The 21,622-nt window shown below is 52.1% G+C and overlaps 1 protein-coding gene across 1 annotated transcript in view; it reads left to right on the top strand.

Moving 5' to 3' along the window:
* The window catches only part of NPAS3 (neuronal PAS domain protein 3), a 1,714,960-nt gene that overhangs the window by 236,861 nt on the left and 1,456,477 nt on the right, over window positions 1-21,622 (top strand). The window lies entirely within an intron of this gene.

The raw sequence follows: 21,622 nt of genomic DNA, 5'->3' as shown, positions 1-21,622 counted from the left end.
ACGCGTCACTGCATCTTTACTAACTTTTGAACCATTTGAGCTGCAAACAATTTATTGTTGTTGTGAAACTTCCCAGATCATGCGGCAGATGATGGTTCATGCGTCAAATACGACAAATCTATAAGTATGTGAAAATCGCAGCGGCGGCACAATCGCACAATGCCAGTGGCCCTGGGCATAAGAAGGGCCTTGAAGAGGCTTCCGTCCGATCTGTAGTGACGAAGGGTCGGTGTAAGAAGATTTTATCTAAGGTGCTTGTACATGTGCAACGTTTGTGCAGCTTCCAGGAGGAGCTGTGGAAAGTTGTGCAACGTTGTGGAGGTTGAGAGCTGACAGAAATGTACGCTGCCCATATCCCTATTTACGACTAATAAATAGTTCCGAGGGAGATATTCTACAGAAATGGTTCTTTATTTGTTTTCCAGACATCTCTGGGATAAACGTTGAGCTGCAGCACAAAAGGGCACCTCTCAGACAGCTCTGCACTCACCTCAGACCCGGCTGGGTTCCATCAGAGAGGAAAGGACCTTTTAATGAGTGAATATTGTCTAAATATGTTCAGAATCAAAACTCTGTCTGCATCCATGAATGACAGCTCCCCTTTAGCGGTACCATGCGGCTGATGCATTATTTGGGGTCGACATCGGGACCACAGAGCCACATTCCGGCTACGTCTCATTGCGTCATCGCATGGGTCACTTCTCCCTGCTTTTTCATATTTTCATAAAAATACTAAAACACTCCCAGATCGCCTTCGCGAGGCTTCATTTATTGTATTTTCACCCTGTCCTTCACTCAGCCTGGAAAACGTATATAGAACGGTTTTTTCTGCAAGTTTGCCATAAACAAATGTTCTCTTTGCCAAACGTTTGCAAAACTGCTCTCCGCTGGTTTACGTTTTGAAGAGTCGCAGACCTTGTTTGCGCATGCGCACGTGACCTCGGGACCCTCTTCGCACACTTGATGAGTTCGCAAAGCTTCCACAGCGCGGCGCAAAGGTTGGTCTCTGACGTCACCTGCAGGTGACGAGTTCTAACCGCGGTAGGGCCAGCTCAGCCTTCCATCCTTCAGAGGTCGCTAGAGCGAGTATCATACAGTGCTTCATAAGAACACCTTTAATCAGAGCGCTTACAAGGGGCAGAGGCGCTAAATGATATGAGTTGTTGTCAGAGTGTATCTACACCTCCTATCGTAGAGGCAGACACCGCGCGTTATTCCCCACCCCCGGAGGCGCAGACCCCCTCGGCCGTTCATCAAGCCTTGGCTGCATCCTGTTCACGCCTCGTGCCTTTGATTGACAGGGATGCTGCGGGCGCGGACCGCGGCCCCGGATGCTGACAGCATGGCCAGGTGCCGAGCACGGGAGCGGGGGCTTTGCAAGGTGTATTCCGTATAAATTAGCTGTCACATTTCTCCCCACTGGTGTAATGGAAAGATGAGCGCTCATTTGCATAATCCTTTAAGAAGTCCAATTATACTGTCATGTAGCAGACTTAACATGCTCGCGCGCAGGACCTGCCTCTCGTGTTAATTAGGATGTGCGTTTCAGGACAGGTCGGTGTCGAGGCAGCGCTGGGCTGCTGAGTGATGCTGCGGGAAGCAGGGCTCTCTCTGGGCTGCTGAGTGACGCTACCGGAAGCAGGGCTCTGGGCTGCTGAGTGATGCTGCGGGAAGCAGGGCTCTGGGCTGCTGAGTGATGCTGCGGGAAGCAGGGCTCTGGGCTGCTGAGTGATGCTGCCGGAAGCAGGGCTCTGGGCTGAGTGATGCTGCGGGAAGCAGGGCTCTGGGCTGCTGAGTGATGCTGCAGGAAGCAGGGCTCTGGGCTGAGTGATGCTGCGGGAAGCAGGGCTCTCGCTGGGCTGCTGAGTGATGCTGCGGGAAGCAGGGCTCTGGGCTGCTGAGTGATGCTGCCGGAAGCAGGGCTCTGGGCTGAGTGATGCTGCGGGAAGCAGGGCTCTGGGCTGCTGAGTGATGCTGCAGGAAGCAGGGCTCTGGGCTGAGTGATGCTGCGGGAAGCAGGGCTCTCGCTGGGCTGCTGAGTGATGCTGCGGGAAGCAGGGCTCTCTCTGAGCTGCTGAGGGATGCTGCGGGAAGCAGGGCTCTGGGCTGCTGGGTGATGCTGCAGGAAGCAGGGCTCTGGGCTGAGTGATGCTGCGGGAAGCAGGGCTCTGGGCTGCTGGGTGATGCTGCAGGGAGCAGGGATCTGGGCTGCTGAGTGATGCTGCGGGAAGCAGGGCTCTGGGCTGCTGAGTAATGCTGCGGGAAGCAGGGCTCTGGGCTGCAGTAAGCAGGGCTCTGGGCTGAGTGATGCTGCGGGAAGCAGGGCTCTGGGCTGCTGGGTGATGCTGCAGGAAGCAGGGCTCTGGGCTGAGTGATGCTGCGGGAAGCAGGGCTCTGGGCTGCTGGGTGATGCTGCAGGGAGCAGGGATCTGGGCTGCTGAGTGATGCTGCGGGAAGCAGGGCTCTGGGCTGCTGAGTAATGCTGCGGGAAGCAGGGCTCTGGGCTGCAGTAAGCAGGGCTCTGGGCTGAGTGATGCTGCGGGAAGCAGGGCTCTGGGCTGCTGAGTGATGCTGCGGGAAGCAGGGCTCTGGGCTGAGTGATGCTGCAGGGAGCAGGGATCTGGGCTGCTGAGTGATGCTGCGGGAAGCAGGGCTCTGGGCTGCTGAGTGATGCTGCGGGAAGCAGGGCTCTCGCTGGGCTGCTGAGTGATGCTGCAGGGAGCAGGGATCTGGGCTGCTGAGTGATGCTGCGGGAAGCAGGGCTCTGGGCTGCTGAGTGATGCTGCGGGAAGCAGGGCTCTGGGCTGCTGAGTGATGCTGCAGGAAGCAGGGCTCTCTCTGGGCTGCTGAGTGATGCTGCGGGAAGCAGGGCTCTGGGCTGCTGAGTGAAGCTGCAGGAAGCAGGGCTCTGGGCTGCTGAGTGATGCTGCGGGAAGCAGGGCTCTGGGCTGCTGAGTGATGCTGCAGGAAGCAGGGCTCTCTCTGGGCTGCTGAGTGATGCTGCGGGAAGCAGGGCTCTGGGCTGCTGAGTGAAGCTGCAGGAAGCAGGGCTCTGGGCTGCTGAGTGATGCTGCGGGAAGCAGGGCTCTGGGCTGCTGAGTGATGCTGCGGGAAACAGGGCTCTGGGCTCCTGAGTGATGCTGCGGGAAGCAGGGCTCTGGGCTGCTGAGTGATGCTGAAGGAAGAAGGGCTCTGGGCTGCTGAATGATGCTGCAGGGAGCAGGGATCTGGGCTGCTGAGTGATGCTGCGGGAAGCAGGGCTCTGGGCTGCTGAGTAATGCTGCGGGAAGCAGGGCTCTGGGCTGCTGAGTGATGCTGCGGGAAGCAGGGCTCTCTCTGGGCTGCTGAGTGATGCTGCTGGAAGCAGGGCTCTGGGCTGAGTGATGCTGCAGGAACTAGGGCTCTGGGCTGCTGAGTGAAGCTGCAGGAAGCAGGGCTCTGGACTGCTGAATGATGCTGCAGGGAGCAGGGATTTGGGCTGCTGAGTGATGCTGCGGGAAGCAGGGCTCTGGGCTGCTGAGTAATGCTGCGGGAAGCAGGGCTCTGGGCTGCTGAGTGATGCTGCGGGAAGCAGGGCTCTCGCTGGGCTGCTGAGTGATGCTGCAGGGAGCAGGGCTCTGGGCTGCTGAGTGATGCTGCGGGAAGCAGGGCTCTCGCTGGGCTGCTGAGTGATGCTGCAGGGAGCAGGGATCTGGGCTGCTGAGTGATGCTGCGGGAAGCAGGGCTCTGGGCTGCTGAGTGATGCTGCGGGAAGCAGGGCTCTCGCTGGGCTGCTGAGTGATGCTGCAGGGAGCAGGGATCTGGGCTGCTGAGTGATGCTGCGGGAAGCAGGGCTCTGGGCTGCTGAGTGATGCTGCGGGAAGCAGGGCTCTGGGCTGCTGAGTGATGCTGCAGGAAGCAGGGCTCTCTCTGGGCTGCTGAGGGATGCTGCGGGAAGCAGGGCTCTGGGCTGCTGAGTGATGCTGCAGGGAGCAGGGCTCTGGGCTGCTGAGTGATGCTGCGGGAAGCAGGGCTCTCTCTGGGCTGCTGAGTGATGCTGCGGGAAGCAGGGCTCTGGGCTGCTGAGAGATGCTGCGGGAAGCAGGGCTCTGGGCTGCTGAGTGATGCTGCGGGAAGCAGGGCTCTGGGCTGAGTGATGCTGCGTGAAGCAGGGCACTGGGCTGCTGAGTGAAGCTGCAGGAAGCAGGGCTCTGGGCTACTGAATGATGCTGCAGGGAGCAGGGCACTGGGCTGCTGAGTGATGCTGCGGGAAGCAGGGCTCTGGGCTGCTGAGTGATGCTGCAGGGAGCAGGGCTCTGGGCTGCTGAGTGATGCTGCAGGAAGCAGGGCTCTGGGCTGCTGAGTGATGCTGCAGGGAGCAGGGCTCTGGGCTGCTGAGTGATGCTGCGGGAAGCAGGGCTCTCTCTGGGCTGCTGAGTGATGCTGCTGGAAGCAGGGCTCTGGGCTGAGTGATGCTGCAGGAACTAGGGCTCTGGGCTGCTGAGTGAAGCTGCAGGAAGCAGGGCTCTGGACTGCTGAATGATGCTGCAGGGAGCAGGGATTTGGGCTGCTGAGTGATGCTGCGGGGAGCAGGGCTCTGGGCTGCTGAGTAATGCTGCGGGAAGCAGGGCTCTGGGCTGCTGAGTGATGCTGCCGGAAGCAGGGCTCTCTCTGGGCTGCTGAGTGATACTGCGGGAAGCAGGGCTCTGGGCTGAGTGATGCTGCGGGAAGCAGGGCTCTGGTTTGCTGAGTGAAGCTGCAGGGAGCAGGGATCTGGGCTGTTGAGTGATGCTGCGGGAAGCAGGGCTCTCTCTGGGCAGCTGAGTGATGCTGCAGGAAGCAGGGCTCTGGGCTGCTGAGTGATGCTGTAGGAAGCAGGGCTCTCTCTGGGCTGCTGAGTGATGCTGCGGGAAGCAGGGCTCAGGTGTTCTGAGTGATGCTGCAGGAAGCAGAGCTCAGAGCTGCTGAGTGATGCTGCAGGTAGCAGGGCTCTGGGCTGCTGAGTGATGCTGTAGGAAGCAGGGCTCTCTCTGGGCTGCTGAGTGATGCTGCGGGAAGCAGGGCTCTGGGCTGCTGAGTGATGCTGCGGGAAGCAGGGCTCTGGGCTGCTGAGTGATGCTGAAGGAAGAAGGGCTCTGGGCTGCTGAGTGATGCTGCAGGAAGCAGGGCTCTGGGCTGCTGAGTGATGCTGCGGGAAGCAGGGCTCTGGGCTGCTGAGTGATGCTGCGGGAAACAGGGCTCAGGTGTTCTGAGTGATGCTGCAGTAAGCAGGGCTCTGGGCTGCTGAGTGATGCTGCGGGAAGCAGGGCTCTGGGCTGCTGAGTGATGCTGCGGGAAGCAGGGCTCTGGGCTGCTGAGTGATGCTGCGGGAAGCAGGGCTCTGGGCTGCTGAGTGATGTTGAAGGAAGAAGGGCTCTGGGCCGCTGAGTGATGCTGCAGGAAGCAGGGCTCTGGGCTGCTGAGTGATGCTGCGGGAAGCAGGGCTCTGGGCTGCTGAGTGATGCTGCGGGAAGCAGGGCTCTGGGCTGCTGAGTGATGCTGCGGGAAGCAGGGCTCTGGGCTGCTGAGTGATGTTGAAGGAAGAAGGGCTCTGGGCCGCTGAGTGATGCTGTAGGAAGCAGGGCTCTGGGCTGCTGAGTGATGCTGCGGGAAGCAGGGCTCTGGGCTGCAGAGTGATGCTGCGGGAAGCAGGGCTCTCTCTGGGCTGCTGAGTGATGCTGCGGGAAGCAGGGCTCTGGGCTGAGTGATGCTGCGGGAAGCAGGGCTCTGGGCTGCTGAGTGATGCTGCGGGAAGCAGGGCTCTGGGCTAAGTGATGCTGCAGGAGGCAGGGCTCTGGGCTGCTGAGTGAAGCTGCAGGAAGCAGGGCTCTGGGCTGCTGAATGATGCTGCAGGGAGCAGGGATCTGGGCTGCTGAGTGATGCTGCGGGAAGCAGGGCTCTGGGCTGCTGAGTAATGCTGCGGGAAGCAGGGCTCTGGGCTGCTGAGTGATGCTGCGGGAAGCAGGGCTCTCTCTGGGCTGCTGAGTGATGCTGCGGGAAGCAGGGCTCTGGGCTGAGTGATGCTGCGGGAAGCAGGGCTTCGGGCTGCTGAGTGATGCTGCGGGAAGCAGGGCTCTCTCTGGGCTGCTGAGTGATGCTGCGGGAAGCAGGGCTCTGGGCTGAGTGATGCTGCAGGAAGCAGGGCTCTGGGCTGCTGAATGATGCTGCAGGGAGCAGGGATCTGGACTGCTGAGTGATGCTGCAGGAAGCAGGGATCTGGACTGCTGAGTGATGCTGCGGGAAGCAGGGCTCTGGGCTGCTGAGTGAAGCTGCAGGAAGCAGGGCTCTGGGCTGCTGAATGATGCTGCAGGGAGCAGGGATCTGGGCTGCTGAGTGATGCTGCGGGAAGCAGGGCTCTGGGCTGCTGAGTAATGCTGCGGGAAGCAGGGCTCTGGGCTGCTGAGTGATGCTGCGGGAAGCAGGGCTCTCTCTGGGCTGCTGAGTGATGCTGCGGGAAGCAGGGCTCTCGGCTGAGTGATGCTGCAGGAAGCAGGGCTCTGGGCTGCTGAGTGAAGCTGCAGGAAGCAGGGCTCTGGGCTGCTGAGTGAAGCTGCAGGGAGCAGGGATCTGGGCTGCTGAGTGATGCTGCGGGAAGCAGGGCTCTCTCTGGGCTGCTGAGTGATGCTGCGGGAAGCAGGGCTCTGGGCTGAGTGATGCTGCGGGAAGCAGGGCTTCGGGCTGCTGAGTGATGCTGCGGGAAGCAGGGCTCTCTCTGGGCTGCTGAGTGATGCTGCGGGAAGCAGGGCTCTGGGCTGAGTGATGCTGCAGGAAGCAGGGCTCTGGGCTGCTGAATGATGCTGCAGGGAGCAGGGATCTGGACTGCTGAGTGATGCTGCAGGAAGCAGGGATCTGGACTGCTGAGTGATGCTGCGGGAAGCAGGGCTCTGGGCTGCTGAGTGAAGCTGCAGGGAGCAGGTATCTGGGCTGCTGAGAGATGCTGCGGGAAGCAGGGCTCTCTCTGGGCTGCTGAGTGATGCTGCGGGAAGCAGGGCTCTGGGCTGAGTGATGCTGCTGGAAGCAGGGCTTTGGGCTGCTGAGTGATGCTGCGGGAAGCAGGGCACTCTTTGGGCTGCTGAGTGATGCTGCGGGAAGCAGGGCTCTGGGCTGAGTGATGCTGCAGGAAGCAGGGCTCTGGGCTGCTGAGTGAAGCTGCAGGAAGCAGGGATCTGGACTGCTGAGTGATGCTGCGGGAAGCAGGGCTCTGGGCTGCTGAGTGAAGCTGCAGGAAGCAGGGCTCTGGGCTGCTGAATGATGCTGCAGGGAGCAGGGATCTGGGCTGCTGAGTGATGCTGCGGGAAGCAGGGCTCTGGGCTGCTGAGTAATGCTGCGGGAAGCAGGGCTCTGGGCTGCTGAGTGATGCTGCGGGAAGCAGGGCTCTCTCTGGGCTGCTGAGTGATGCTGCGGGAAGCAGGGCTCTCGGCTGAGTGATGCTGCAGGAAGCAGGGCTCTGGGCTGCTGAGTGAAGCTGCAGGAAGCAGGGCTCTGGGCTGCTGAGTGAAGCTGCAGGGAGCAGGGATCTGGGCTGCTGAGTGATGCTGCGGGAAGCAGGGCTCTCTCTGGGCTGCTGAGTGATGCTGCGGGAAGCAGGGCTCTGGGCTGAGTGATGCTGCGGGAAGCAGGGCTTCGGGCTGCTGAGTGATGCTGCGGGAAGCAGGGCTCTCTCTGGGCTGCTGAGTGATGCTGCGGGAAGCAGGGCTCTGGGCTGAGTGATGCTGCAGGAAGCAGGGCTCTCTCTGGGCTGCTGAGTGATACTGCGGGAAGCAGGGCTCTGGGCTGCTGAATGATGCTGCAGGGAGCAGGGATCTGGACTGCTGAGTGATGCTGCAGGGAGCAGGGATCTGGACTGCTGAGTGATGCTGCGGGAAGCAGGGCTCTGGGCTGCTGAGTGAAGCTGCAGGGAGCAGGTATCTGGGCTGCTGAGAGATGCTGCGGGAAGCAGGGCTCTCTCTGGGCTGCTGAGTGATGCTGCGGGAAGCAGGGCTCTGGGCTGAGTGATGCTGCGGGAAGCAGGGCTTCGGGCTGCTGAGTGATGCTGCGGGAAGCAGGGCACTCTCTGGGCTGCTGAGTGATGCTGCAGGAAGCAGGGCTCTGGGCTGCTGAGAGATGCTGCGGGAAGCAGGGCACTCTCTGGGCTGCTGAGTGATGCTGCGGGAAGCAGGGCTCTGGGCTGCTGAATGATGCTGCAGGGAGCAGGGATCTGTACTGCTGAGTGATGCTGCGGGAAGCAGGGCTCTGGGCTGAGTGATGCTGCTGGAAGCAGGGCTTTGGGCTGCTGAGTGATGCTGCGGGAAGCAGGGCACTCTCTGGGCTGCTGAGTGATGCTGCAGGAAGCAGAGATCTGGACTGCTGAGTGATGCTGCGGGAAGCAGGGCTCTGGGCTGCTAAATAATGCTGCGTGAAGCAGGTATCTCGGCTGCTCAGTGATGCTCCAGGAAGCAGGGCTCTGGGCTGCTGAGTGATGCTACAGGAAGCAGGGATCTGAGCTGCTATCTGGGGGTGCAGGAAGCAGGACTTTGAACTGCTGCTCTATGCCTGTTGGGGAAAGTGCGCATTTTGTTTATAGTATGTCCAGTTTAAATTACGCCTGCATAGCTCACATAATTTCAGGAATTTCACATTACACTTTTTATGTAAAATTCCCCCAAAATTATGCCATTATGCCACATCACATACTTACACAGCTTAAAATTATATCCCAGGACTTGGACGGTCCTGGGATATATTCAGGTCACTTCTTCAGAATAACAGTAGAGTATAAAGATGTATCCTGGGCGGAGTTTGTGGAGTTCCATTACACAGAACTCTGCAAAGTTCCAAAATAACTCAGCCGTGTCACACAGAGCTCTGCAAGCGGCGGAGTGCATTAGATAAATGCCGTTCGCGGTGATTTTCAGTGCCGGATGTTTGTCCGCTCTGTGCAATCATAGTGAACAGCACCATGCACAGCGCATATGGGCGCTGCTCCCTTTCTGGTACTCACGTAGATGTTTTATCCAAGCGGCAGCTTTCTGAATGTGAACGGACGGTTTCTCAACGCGAGCAGTCTCAAGCACGCGTGACCACTCGCAATGAGAAATCCGACCGCCCGCATTGAGAAATCTCATCAGGAGGTTGATTTTCCAAGCTTGCTCTCACCAACTTGACCTTGACAATCGCGAATGAGGAAAAATCTTGCAAGGGGGTGGATTTACGTTGCTCGCGCTCTCCAACTTGATGTTGACGAGCGCGAGTGAGGAAAAAAACCCTGCTCCACGAGCTCCGCGTAGCGTGGTGTGTGGAAAATTCTGAAAACTCCTCGAGAGGAGCGGAGTTCACCACCAGGGTTAATAAAAATGGTTCCATTTCAAACATTAAAATCATGTATCCTCAATGGTATCTTGAAAGCAGGGTCTGCTGTGGGGCTTTCTGGGCCCACCTTGGACATGTATGTAAGTGGTATTTCTACAGCATAAACCTATTCAACAGGCAGCACAGGGACCGTGCTCCAAAGCATGTGATGGATTATATCCGGGTACATCTGCTTGTATTCCCACACCGGTTGGGTCCCATCTTTTCCAATGATTGTGCGGCTGGCACCCGGTTTATTCTTTCAAGCCTTCGTGGCTTGAAAACGTTTCGTTCCATGTAGTTCTCTTTGGGGGTCTTCATCTGTACAGTGACGTTTCAGACCTTGTGAAGTGTATTCACCTACCTTTTAAAGTGTGATATGGCAAAGTGCGTCCCACATAACTGCCTTTTACAGACATGCTTTTTTACGTCTATTTTCTGTCACTCTGTTGTCACTACTATTAAATTCAGGAAAGAAACATTGATTTAAGTAGTGAATGTGGGTTGATTCTTTTGTGTATATTTTTCTTTATCAAGCTCATTTTTTTTGTGGTCTCGTTTCTACATGCCGTTGTTCACATCACATCCCCTCTGCTTCCGTCGTCTCATCATGTGCTTTACACTCTGTGAACGACCCCAGTTGCACTATCTTGCATTCTGAATAAATACATGACTCCGGCCTGAGTCACACACGCGGTCCCTCAAGGCACCCATCATCTTCAGGTGTGTGGTGCAGACGTTGCCTGGCAACAGAGGAGGCTTCCTTTCCCGCCTCCCGGCAGTTGGTGATTCTGGGAGCCAGGAGCCCCTGGGAAGGGCCCGTTCAGGGCAGTGGGCGTGGCATCGCTAGCGGGCAGGCTGTTAGGTGGTTTATGGTTGTGTTCATTGAAGGTGGTAGGCCACGTGCTTCTGGCCGCCATGACACTCAATGGCGTCATGTTGATGGCAGGAAGCCTTCGGCTGCGCATCTCTATCTCAGAGTGGTCCAGTGAGAGGGATGGACGCCTCGTGGAGGCACTCGCATCACCGCGCCTCTGGGCCATGCCCCCTGCTCCAGGATGCCATGCAGCAGCTGGACGGCAGTGAATCACTCTGGTCCTGATGAGGCGGCCCCTCGGAGACGCATTTGCCCCGGGCTGTGTGAGTCTTATGGCTGCACCGCGCCTCGCTTTCGCGAGCTTGGCAGCTGTACCAGGGTAATGCAGCCAATTCTATCAGAAGAACTGAGCCCTGCGGCCGTGCCGTGGCCGTCAGCCAGGTGCAAAAGAGCTTCCTGGGACCAGGCTAGGACTTAATGCTCAGATATTTGTTTCCTGGCACTTTTACATTGAAGACTGGGCTTTAGTTGGGGTCTGCCTCGGTGGGGCGCAGATGCCAGTTGTGACTCTAACACCAGGCTCAGTGGTTGTCCCATTTGTGTTGCATGGCTTTTCATCGACCCCATTGACTTGGTACAGAATACGCCTAGGTGTGTTCAGGTAGTGGGGGCCGAAGAGTGAGTATCTGGGGAGGTGGATACCCGGGGGGGGGGGGGGGGGCACGATCCAAGCCCTCGAGACTTGAGACCAGCTATCCACCAAGACACTCCCTTTGAAAACACCTCTCGCCTTCGGGTACTGTTTGAGTGACTGCACCACATTCTTCATTTCTCTGCCTCGGGTAGCCTTTTGCTCCCAAGTTGTAGCCCTTTACCTGTCACCCTGTAGCCCTTGCAGTGAGTATGCCATGGGAGGGGTGTGCTGCTGAGTGACGTCCTGCCTTTCATGATCAGGATCTGGTTATTTACAGACTTGTTATCATTCCACTGACCTGTAACTTGTGCCTCCAGGGCCCGATAAGAAGCCAAATCACAATGATTTTCACTATTTAAATATTTATTAACCACCTACAAATTATCACAAAAAGTGGAATACTTTAAATGATGTAGTCTGTTTGTTGTTGTCTCACTGTTGTAGTTTGTTGTTGTCTCACTGTTGTAGTTTGTTGTTGTCTCACTGTTGTAGTTTGTTGTTGTCTCACTGTTGTAGTTTGTTGTTGTCTCACTGTTGTAGTTTGTTGTTGTCTCGTTGTATTTTGTTATTGTCTTTCGTTGTCTCAGTGTTGTAGTTTGTTGTTGTCTCGTTGTATTTTGTTATTGTCTTTCGTTGTCTCACTGTTGTAGTTTGTTTTTGTCTGTTGTCTCACTGTTGTAGTTTGTTGTTGTCTCGTTGTATTTTGTTATTGTCTTTCGTTGTCTCAGTGTTGTAGTTTGTTTTTGTCTGTTGTCTCACTGTTGTAGTTTGTTGTTGTCTCACTGTTGTAGTTTGTTGTTGTCTCGTTGTATTTTGTTATTGTCTTTCGTTGTCTCAGTGTTGTAGTTTGTTGTTGTCTCGTTGTATTTTGTTATTGTCTTTCGTTGTCTCAGTGTTGTAGTTTGTTTTTGTCTGTTGTCTCACTGTTGTAGTTTGTTGTTGTCTCACTGTTGTAGTTTGTTGTTGTCTCGTTGTATTTTGTTATTGTCTTTCGTTGTCTCAGTGTTGTAGTTTGTTTTTGTCTGTTGTCTCACTGTTGTAGTTTGTTGTTGTCTCACTGTTGTAGTTTGTTGTTGTCTCGTTGTATTTTGTTATTGTCTTTCGTTGTCTCAGTGTTGTAGTTTGTTTTTGTCTGTTGTTTCACTGTTGTAGTTTGTTGTTGTCTTGTGTTGTCTCAATGTTGTCATTTGTTGTTGTTTTCTGGTGGGTATTAAGACGCTTTCATTTACTAAGTGCAGGAGTAGTTTAGTTGCAGCAGGAGGAGGCGATAGCCTGTAGTTTGGTGTCAAGAGTTGCGCTGCAGAGAATGAGATTGAAACGGTGTAAGTGGGTTTGCGGTGTGAGTGAACCTTTGTGTTGGGAAAGCTGGTGTGGCATTCAGGGACACAAGAGGTGTTTAAGCAGCGTGCTGTGGTGCCGCGCGTGCTAGTCTGCTTCCGCATGGTCTTGTAGTAGAGAAGCAAGCCTCCTGCAGACCATGTTTGATATGTGCGGCGTGTCCCTTGTTCACATATACTGTGAGTAAGCTCAGCCCAGTCTCATGTTGTGCACTCCTAGACAGTAGAGCTGGGCCATCATTTGCACAGATATTAAAGGCTCAGAACTTAAACATTAGAGCGTTTTCTCAGGTTGCACACAAGCTGCTTACTTAATTCACTCTTGGAAAAGATGCCATAAAACCTTCCTGGCATCTGCTATGAACAGAGGGACATTTGGTGCTGTCTGGAGAATGAGGCCTTCCTGGATATTATAAAAATATGTAATGTCCTCTCCTGAGTGCCGTGAAGCCAGGGCTTGGAGGACATTTACAACAGCGGGTATCGCTAACAGCAGGGACCAGGAGTGAGGTGTTAGGGAGGACGGGGACCGACGCCGGATGGAAGGGAGCGTTCGTAAGTCCAGTCGTTAACGAATGCTGGTCGTCCGTGCCGTGAGCCAGATACAGAACTTATATTATGAATGGAAATGTGCCCCCCTCCCCCCTCATGGTCTATCACTGTCGATAACAGCGGATTCTCTCTAGTCCAAGGCACTTGAGCCTTCGTTACAAGAGGCCTGGATAACTCCTCTTACAGCACACACCAGAAATCTGAGCACGGTGCCTAACGCCGGGGTCTTGCAGTCTTATCCCGATGAATTTTAGCAAGTCAAACCTGCTGAAATCTTTGGGGGAAAATTCTTGGTATTTACAGAACATGTAGATTTTGAGACAGAAAGATAGTTCAGTTCTAAAATGCCAGCTAGGTTCTAGATGCCAGAATGTCTCTTTCTTATAAACCAAATAGGTGGATTTTATTTTTCAGAGTATACGATTGAAGACGTCTGGCTAAGTCTGAAGATCACATAAGCACCTTTGATGATGTCTAGGTAGGTTTTAGTTGTTAAAGGCGCCTAGTTGGTTAGGTTCAGATTCCAGAATGTACTATAGATGACGCCAGGTTAGGTTCAGATTCTAAAACGTCCTCTTGATGAAGCCTGTTTAGGTTTAAATTCTAGAATGTCTCTTTGACAATGCCTGGTTAGGTTCAGATTCTGGGATGTCTCTTCGATGACGCCTGGTTAGGTTCAGATTCTAGGATATCTCTTCGATGACGCCTGGTTAGGTTCAGATTCTAGAATGTCTCTTCGATGACGCCTGGTTAGGTTCAGATTCTAAAACGTCCTCTTGATGAAGCCTGTTTAGGTTTAAATTCTAGAATGTCTCTTCGACAATGCCTGGTTAGGTTCAGATTCAAGGATGTCTCTTTGATGACGCCTGGTTAGGTTCAGATTCTAGGATGTCTCTTCAATGACGCCTGGTTAGGTTCAGATTCTAGGATGTCTCTTCGATGACGCCTGGTTAGGTTCAGATTCTAGGATATCTCTTCGATGACGCCTGGTTAGGTTCAGAATCTAGGATGTCTCTTCGATGACGCCTGGTTAGGTTCAGATTCTAGGATATCTCTTCGATGACGCCTGGTTAGGTTCAGATTCTAGGATGTCTCTTCGATGATGCCTGGTTAGGTTCAGATTCTAGGATGTCTCTTCGATGACGCCTGGTTAGGTTCAGATTCTAGGATGTCTCTTCGATGACGTCTGGTTAGGTTCAGATTCAAGGATGTCTCTTCGATGACGCCTGGTTAGGTTCAGATTCTAAAACGTCCTCTTGATGAAGCCTGTTTAGGTTTAAATTCTAGAATGTCTCTTCGACAATGCCTGGTTAGGTTCAGATTCAAGGATGTCTCTTCGATGACGTCTGGTTAGGTTCAGATTCAAGGATGTCTCTTTGATGACGCTTGGTTAGGTTCAGATTCCAGGATGTCTCTTCGATGACGCCTGGTTAGGTTCAGATTCTAGGATATCTCTTCGATGACGCCTGGTTAGGTTCCGATTCTAGGATGTCTCTTCGATGACGCCTGGTTAGGTTCAGATTCTAGGATGTCTCTTCGATGACGCCTGGTTAGGTTCAGATTCTAGGATATCTCTTCGATGACGCCTGGTTAGGTTCAGATTCTAGGATGTCTCTTCGATGATGCCTGGTTAGGTTCAGATTCTAGAATGTCTCTTCGATGACGCCTGGTTAGGTTCAGATTCTAAAACGTCCTCTTGATGAAGCCTGTTTAGGTTTAAATTCTAGAATGTCTCTTCGACAATGCCTGGTTAGGTTCAGATTCAAGGATGTCTCTTCGATGACGTCTGGTTAGGTTCAGATTCAAGGATGTCTCTTTGATGACGCTTGGTTAGGTTCAGATTCCAGGATGTCTCTTCGATGACGCCTGGTTAGGTTCAGATTCTAGGATATCTCTTCGATGACGCCTGGTTAGGTTCCGATTCTAGGATGTCTCTTCGATGACGCCTGGTTAGGTTCAGATTCTAGGATGTCTCTTCGATGATGCCTGGTTAGGTTCAGATTCTAGGATGTCTCTTCGATGACGCCTGGTTAGGTTCAGATTCTTGGATGTCTCTTTGATGACGTTTGGTTAGGTTCAGATTCCAGGATGTCTCTTCGATGACGCCTGGTTAGGTTCAGATTCTAGGATATCTCTTCGATGACGCCTGGTTAGGTTCAGATTCTAGGATGTCTCTTCGATGACGCCTGGTTAGGTTCAGATTCTAGGATGTCTCTTCGATGATGCCTGGTTAGGTTCAGATTCTAGGATGTCTCTTCGATGACGCCTGGTTAGGTTCAGATTCTAGGATGTCTCTTTGATGATGCCTGGTTAGGTTCAGATTCTAGGATGTCTCTTCGATGACGCCTGGTTAGGTTCAGATTCAAGGATGTCTCTTCGATGACGCCTGGTTAGGTTCAGATTCTAGGATGTCTCTTCGATGACGCGTGGTTAGGTTCAGATTCTAGGATGTCCCTTCGATGACGCCTGGTTAGGTTCAGATTCTAGGATGTCTCTTCGACGACGCCTGGTTAGGTTCAGATTCTAGGATGTCTCTTCGATGACGTCTGGTTAGGTTCAGATTCCAGGATGTCTCTTCGATGACGCCTGGTTAGGTTCAGATTCTAGGATGTCTCTTCGATAACGCCTGGTTAGGTTCAGATTCAAGGATGTCTCTTCGATGACGCCTGGTTAGGTTCAAATTTTAGGATGTCTCTTCGATGACGCCTGGTTAGGTTCAGATTCCATGATGTCTCTTCGATGACGCCTGGTTAGGTTCAGATTCCAGGATGTCTCTTCGATGACGCCTGGTTAGGTTCAGATTCTAGGATGTCTCTTCGATGACGCCTGGTTAGGTTCAGATTCTAGGATGTCTCTTCGATGACGTCTGGTTAGGTTCAGATTCAAAGATGTCTCTTCGATGACGTCTGGTTAGGTTCAGATTCAAGGATGTCTCTTCGATGACGTCTGTTTAGGTTCAGATTCAAGGATGTCTCTTTGATGACGCTTGGTTAGGTTCAGATTCAAGGATGTCTCTTTGATGACGCCTGGCTAGGTTCAGATTCTAGGATGTCTCTTCGATGACGCCTGGTTAGGTTCAGATTCTAGGATGTCTCTTCGATGATGCCTGGTTAGGTTCAGATTCTAGGATGTCTCTTCAATGACGCCTGGTTAGGTTCAGATTCTAGGATGTCTCTTCGATGACGTCTGGTTAGGTTCAGATTCAAGGATGTCTCTTCGATGACGTCTGGTTAGGTTCAGATTCAAGGATGTCTCTTCGATGACGTCTGGTTAGGTTCAGATTCAAGGATGTCTCTTTGATGACGCTTGGTTAGGTTCAGATTCAAGGATGTCTCCTTGATGACGCCTGGTTAGGTTCAGATTCTAGGATGTCTCTTCGATGACGCCTGGTTAGGTTCAGATTCTAGGATGTCTCTTCGATGATGCCTGGTTAGGTTCAGATTCTAGGATGTCTCTTCGATGACGCCTGGTTAGGTTCAGATTCTAGGATGTCTCTTCGATGATGCCTGGTTAGGTTCAGATTCTAGGATGTCTCTTCGATGACGCCTGGTTAGGTTCAGATTCAAGGATGTCTCTTCGATGACGCCTGGTTAGGTTCAGATTCTAGGATGTCTCTTCGATGACGCCTGGTTAAGTTCAGATTCTAGGATGTCTCTTCGATGACGTCTGGTTAGGTTCAGATTCTAGAATGTCTCTTCGATGACGCCTGGTTAGGTTCAGATTCAAGGATGTCTCTTCGATGACGCCTGGTTAGGTTCAGATTCTAGGATGTCTCTTCGATGTCGCTTGGTTAGGTTCAGATTCTAGGATGTCTCTTCAATGACGCCTGGTTAGGTTCAGATTCTAGGATGTCTCTTCGATGACGCCTGGTTCGGTTCAGATTCTAGGATGTCTCTTCGATGACGTCTGGTTAGGTTCAGATTCTAGGATGTCTCTTTGATGACGCTTGGTTAGGTTCAGATTCAAGGATGTCTCTTTGATGACGCCTGGTTAGGTTCAGATTCTAGGATGTCTCTTCGATGACGCCTGGTTAGGTTCAGATTCTAGGATGTCTCTTCGATGATGCTTGGTTAGGTTCAGATTCTAGGATGTCTCTTCGATGACGCCTGGTTAGGTTCAGATTCTAGGATGTCTCTTCGATGACGCCTGGTTAGGTTCAGATTCTAGGATGTCTCTTCGATGACGCCTGGTTAGGTTCAGATTCTAGGATGTCTCTTCGATGACGTCTGGTTAGGTTCAGATTCAAGGATGTCTCTTCGATGACGTCTGGTTAGGTTCAGATTCAAGGATGTCTCTTTGATGACGCTTGGTTAGGTTCAGATTCCAGGATGTCTCTTCGATGACGCCTGGTTAGGTTCAGATTCTAGGATATCTCTTCGATGACGCCTGGTTAGGTTCAGATTCTAGGATGTCTCTTCGATGACGCCTGGTTAGGTTCAGATTCTAGGATGTCTCTTCGATGATGCCTGGTTAGGTTCAGATTCTAGGATGTCTCTTCGATGACGCCTGGTTAGGTTCAGATTCTAGGATGTCTCTTCGATGATGCCTGGTTAGGTTCAGATTCTAGGATGTCTCTTCGATGACGCCTGGTTAGGTTCAGATTCAAGGATGTCTCTTCAATGACGCCTGGTTAGGTTCAGATTCTAGGATGTCTCTTCGATGACGCCTGGTTAGGTTCAGATTCTAGGATGTCTCTTCGATGACGTCTGGTTAGGTTCAGATTCAAGGATGTCTCTTCGATGACGTCTGGTTAGGTTCAGATTCAAGGATGTATCTTCGATGACGTCTGGTTAGGTTCAGATTCAAGGATGTCTCTTTGATGACGCTTGGTTAGGTTCAGATTCAAGGATGTCTCTTTGATGACGCCTGGTTAGGTTCAGATTCTAGGATGTCTCTTCGATGACGTCTGGTTAGGTTCAGATTCTATGATGTCTCTTCGATGATGCCTGGTTAGGTTCAGATTCTAGGATGTCTCTTCGATGACGCCTGGTTAGGTTCAGATTCTAGGATGTCTCTTCGATGATGCCTGGTTAGGTTCAGATTCTAGGATGTCTCTTCGATGACGCCTGGTTAGGTTCAGATTCTAGGATGTCTCTTCGATGACGCCTGGTTAGGTTCAGATTCTAGGATGTCTCTTCGATGACGTCTGGTTAGGTTCAGATTCTAGAATGTCTCTTCGATGACGCCTGGTTAGGTTCAGATTCTAGAATGTCTCTTTGATGACGCCTGGTTAGGTTCAGATTCTAGGATGTCTCTTCGATGACGCCTGGTTAGGTTCAGATTCAAGGATGTCTCTTCGATGACGCCTGGTTAGGTTCAGATTCAAGGATGTCTCTTCGATGACGCCTGGTTAGGATCAGATTCTAGGATGTCTCTTCGATGATGCCTGGTTAGGTTCAGATTCTAGAATGTCCTATTGATGATTCCTGGTTATGTTCAGAATCCAGATTTCCCTCTTGAAGGCCCCTGATGAGGTTCAGGTTCTAGAATTTCCCTTCCATGATGCCTGGTTAGGTTCAAATTCCAGAATGTCCTATTCCAAAATGATCCTTTGATGACGTCTGGTTAGGTTCAGATTCTAGAATGTCCATTTAATGATACCTGGTTATGTTCAGATTCCTGAATTCTATCTTGATGGCATTTGGCACCTGGCTAGGTTCAGATTCTAGAATGTCCCTTCAATGATGCCTGGTTAGGTTCACATTCCAGAATGTCCTATTGATTACACCAGATTCCAGAATGTCCCTTCGATGACTGGTTAGGTTCAGATTTTCGAATGTACTCCTGATGCCATCTGGTTAGATTCAGATTCTAGATTGTCCTAATTGTGACTAGGGTTGCGCGATATTTGCGTAGTGGTGCTATGCAAAGCTCTGCGAAACGGTAAACAAAATCTCCGCGAGCACGCAAAAGTTCTGCGAACACACGGAATTGCTTGTTCCGCCCATTCGTGATGCTTTTTTTCCTGTTCGCGTACGCTGTTTGGTTGCTCGGGGAGAAATATCTCATGAACACACATTTTTGAAAGCGAGAACAAGCAAAAAATTCCAGAAAGCCGCGGATCGCAATTCCGCATTCTCCACGGAACGTAAAATTACCCGAATTCCGCAAATTCCACGAGCGGAACGGAATTCACCACCCAGGCCTATTTGTGACTCTTGGTTAGGTTCAGATGCTAGAATGTCCCTTTGATGACGCCTGGCTAGGTTCAAGTTGCAGAATGTCCTATTGATGACGCCATATTCCAGAATATCCCTTCGTACAGTGGTTGCATCCTTTACCGTGTGTAAGTGAGATGAGAATGGTCTCAATCTGTAAAAAGTAGTCTGTGAAGTTCCCCCATATTCTATAGGGGTTAAAATGAATACACAACACACTTAAAGAGGAGGGGGTGACGTGGCTATGACATAACACATTCCAACTCAACTTTTTGATGCCGATATTCGATTAAAACAAATCTCTATTGATCAAAGTGATTTCTGTGCCGTATTGGACTTTTATAAGGTAATTTATTTGAATGTGTGTACAATATTACAACGTGTAGTTATCCTTTACTTAATGAAGTTGGACTTTCACAAACCTTCCTTCTCAAACTCATTACATCATCCTTATTCACTATCCCAACCGTAAAGAGGGTTTTAAATGAATACAGACTATTTTCATTCAGGGCCGGACTGGGAACCAGATCCGGCCCTGGCAAAGTGCTCGGCCGGACCCCCTGCCCCTCCCCACCCCCCCCCCCCCCCCAGCCCCCCCCCCCCCCCCCCGGGAGGTGAGGGGAGGAGGGAGAGGTGCGACCGCGCTCTGTGACAGGGCCGGTTTTTGGCCGTTTTTGTTACAGGGCCGTTTTTGCAGCATAACGGCCCTGTAACAAAAACGGCCCCAGGGGCCCAACACCGGCCCCCAACCATGCGGCCCACCGGGGAATTGCCCGGTGCCCTCATCGGCCAGTCCGGGCCTGTTTTCATTCCTATATAAAGTTTTCCTTAGGGCGCTTTCAGAGACTTGTATTAAACAACTTTATTGAGATTGGGCGGTGCGGGTGCCTGGCTCTGGTCTCGCGTTCTGACCACTACGGCTTGTGGTACATTTTAGAGCCCCAGTAACCAATCTGTCAGATGAGGGTTTAGAAACCCGGTAATGCATGTCTGCATCCCGGTTCAAGCCTGTTACAGACTGTGTCCACCCTCGGAGTCCATTCATGTCCCTTTTTCCTTTGCTAAGGTTCCCTGGTCCCACCCGTGGGGTTGGGAAGTTAGTGAAGGCATTTTATCAAGAACGGCGTTAAAATTATCGCTGCTTTAGCGGCAGGAAACTGCCGCAAAATCGGCGATAATGGGCTTGATAATATGCCTTTGAGAATACCAATAGAAACACAGGTTCACACCAGAACATGGGCTTCTATTGGAATTCTCGAGGGCAAATTATCAAGCCCATTATCGCCAATTTAGTGGCAGTTTCGTGCAAAAGCGGCGATAATTTTAACTCCGTTCTTGATAATATGTCCCGTATTTGGTTCTGGGGAACGATTTGTTATGTTCATGGAATCTCAGAAGATGTTCCGCTGGGGGCTTCTTGGAGTCAGGCCTGTTAATGTTACAGTCATGTTTTTGAGTCCGCATTCTGAGGGCCTCATGGTACTGCCTGGGTAATGTAAATAACAGGGCAGGAAACAACCTTTACAATCCAGTCATTACATCGCAACATCCTTTACAACCAGCCATTACATGCATGTCATTACAACACATGTCACTACAACACAGGCATTGCATCACAAGACATTACAACGCATACCATTACAACCCGTAGTACCCTTACACTAATCAACACCTACCCTACTGTTGCACTCACTGGAGTTAGAATAGTAATTATTACCCCTACACTATCCAACACATACCTGTAATGTGATGTAATTGTATGCATTGTAATGTTATAATGCGATGTTTTGAAATGCGTTGCAAAGGTGTTTTCTAAAAACGGGATGTAATGGCATGCAATGTAAAAGAATGCGTTGTAAAGGATGTTACGATGTAAAAACTGCGTTGTAAAGGCATGCTTTGTAATGTCATACATTCATTGGTCAGTATCAGTGCTGGGAAAAGCCTCATGGTTCTGCTAGAAAGCTAGGTTGATTCTTTTATTTGTCTTTGAACCCTGATTGTCTGTGTCTTTGTTTAGGGTTAGTTGCTGATCTGAGCCCTGTTTAGGGATAGAACTGTCTTTCAGAGAGGGGTCATTTTCAAGACAATGCCCGTGTTTGTCAGGGATTTCTTTACACATAATTGACCATTGTGGGAGTTCGCTCTAATCCTGGTAGAGTTCATCTGGGCCTGTTTTCTTCAGGAGGTCCTTCCTGCCTGGGGTCAGTGGGTCCTTCCTGCCTGTTTTCTTCAGGAGGTCCTTCCTGCCTGGGGTCAGTGGCTACTCCTTGCCTGGGGTCAGTTGGTCCTTCCTGCCTGGGGTCAGTGGGTCCTCTCTGCCTGGGGTCAGTGGGTCCTTCCTGCTTGGGGTCAGTGGGTCCTTCCTGCCTGGGGTCAGTGGGTCCTTACTGCCTGGGGTTAGTGGGTCCTCCCTGCCTGGGGTCAGTGGGTCCTTCCTGCCTGGGGTCAGTGGGTCCTTCCTGGGGTCAGTGGGTCCTTCCTGCCTGGGGTCAGTGGGTCCTTCCTTTCTAGGGGTCAGTGGGTCCTTCCTGCCTGGGTTCAGTGGGTCCTTCCTCCCTAGGGTCAGTGGGTCCTTCCTGCCTGGGTTCAGTGGGTCCTTCCTGCCTGGGGTCAGTGGGTCCTTCCTGCCTGGGGTCAGTGGGTCCTTCCTGCCTGGGGGTCAGTGGGTCCTTCCTGCCTGGGGTCAGTGGGTCCTTCCTGCCTGGGGTCAGTGGGT

Source organism: Lissotriton vulgaris, chromosome 9 (genome assembly GCF_964263255.1).
Source record: "Lissotriton vulgaris chromosome 9, aLisVul1.2, whole genome shotgun sequence".
Lineage (NCBI taxonomy): Eukaryota > Metazoa > Chordata > Amphibia > Caudata > Salamandridae > Lissotriton > Lissotriton vulgaris.
The sequence above is the reverse complement of the archived record's forward strand: the minus strand, read 5'-3'. Positions and strand labels throughout refer to the sequence as shown.